The sequence below is a fragment of the Penaeus monodon genome, chromosome 14 (assembly GCF_015228065.2).
Source record: "Penaeus monodon isolate SGIC_2016 chromosome 14, NSTDA_Pmon_1, whole genome shotgun sequence".
Lineage (NCBI taxonomy): Eukaryota > Metazoa > Arthropoda > Malacostraca > Decapoda > Penaeidae > Penaeus > Penaeus monodon.
Genome location: NC_051399.1, coordinates 43684421 through 43686426, shown reverse-complemented (window position 1 = coordinate 43686426; position 2006 = coordinate 43684421).

The window sequence follows — 2006 nt, the reverse complement described above, 5'->3', positions numbered from 1 at the left end:
AAGCCCCGCGGGGGGGCCGTATGGTTAGAGCGTCGGACTGTAGTGGGCAATTGATTTAAAGGGTTGAGTCCCCGGCCGGCGCGTTTTTTCCCTTTGGGCAAAGGAACTTCACCCGAATCCCTACCTACCCCACTGGGGGCCAACCCAGCCAAGCAGTGGGCCCCAACCCGGGGATAAAATAGAAAGAATGATTACCTAAAAAAAAAAAAAAGGTAAGGCATTCGTGGAAGGAACTGGGGCCCCTCCCACGACTCACCCAAGAGCATAAAAATAAAAAACTAAAATTAAGTATTGCGTGCCCACGGGGGCTCAGCAAAACTACCGTTAAAAGAAAAATATTATTTTATATAAATATAAATAATATAATTTATATTTTAAATATTAATATATATATAAAATAAATATATAATATAAATTTTTAAAATATTAAAATTTTAATTAAACACATGCATAGAACACACTAAAACAAAAAAAAACAAAAAAAACACAACCACACACACATAACACAACACAAACACACACACACACACACACACAACACACTATTTATATAATATATAAAATATATTAATATATATAATTAGATATGTGTGTGTGGGTGGGGTGTGTGTTGTGTGTGTGTGTTTTGGTATGTGTGGTGTGGGGTGTTTTTTGTTTTTTTGGTGTTTTTTTTAGGGTGTTATGCTTTGTTGTATATACATATTAAAATATATTAGAAAATAATAATATAATATAATAATATATATATATATATCATATAATTATATATATAAATATTATATATTAATATTTAAAATTTTCTTTTAACGGGGGAGTCTGAGCCCCCGGGGACAGCGTATTTAATTTTGTATTTTTCATGTTTGGAGCTTTGGAGTGAGTACTGGGGGGTCCCAGTTCCTTCACGGGAGTGCGGTTACCTTTTTTTTTTTTAGGTAATCTTTCTCTTATTTTACCCGGTTTGGGGGACCAGCAGATTTGGGTGGTTTCCCATCAGTGGCTAGTAGGCATTCGAGGTGAAGTTTTTTCCCCAAGGGAACAACGCCCCGGCCCGGTGACTCAAACCCCTTAAAATAGATTGCCGACGTGACAGTGGGGACCTCTAACCATACGGCCCCCGCGGCCTTGACGACAGGGTTCCATGTTTTTTCTTGGCAATTAGAGCGGTGGTTTGCCTTTGCCTTCCACCCGGGTTTTTTTTATCGAGTCCCCAAATCTTTTTTACCGGCCTGACCTGGGGGGTTTGGGCCCACCCAGTGGTAGGTGGAAAACGAGGTGAAGTTCCTTGCCAAGGGAACAACGCGGGGGCCGGGGTGACTCAATAGATTGCCGTGTGACAGTCTGGAGTCCAAACGTCAACCTTTGGCCCACCACGGCCCATAAATATATATATATATAATATATATATAAAATATATATATTATAAATATAAGTATATAATTATTGTGTGTTTTGGTGGTGTGGGTGTGTGGTGGGGTGTATGGTTGTGTATGGTATGGTTTTTATTATATGTGGTGTGTGGTGTGGTGTGTGTGTGTGTGTGTGGTGGTGGTGGTGTGTGGTGTTTGTGTGTGTGTGTGTGTGTGTGTGTAGGTGTGTATTTTAGTATTTTTGTTTTTGTTGTTGTTGTGTTGTGTGTGGTGTGTGGGTGTGTGGGTGTGTGTGGGGGTGGTGTGTGTGTGTGTGGTGTGTACGTGAAAGGCATGTGAGGGACATGCCATCATTTCTTCCAAGAGGTTTCGCAAAAAAAGGGAGACGGAATTTTTCGGATTAGCAAACCCCACTTTGGATCATCCGTCCGCTCCACACGGGGGGAAACAGGACGAATAGCGTTAAAATTTTTTCTGCTGTGTGGGGTTAATGGGCTCAATCCTTCAAAAAACAGTTTTACCATTAAAATCCACTTATCTTTTCACCCCAAATTTGAATTCGGGATTTGGGTATACTACTGGGGTCGCCATCCCCTTTTTTGTGACATAAGAAAGGCAATGGATTGTGTTCGAAAATTA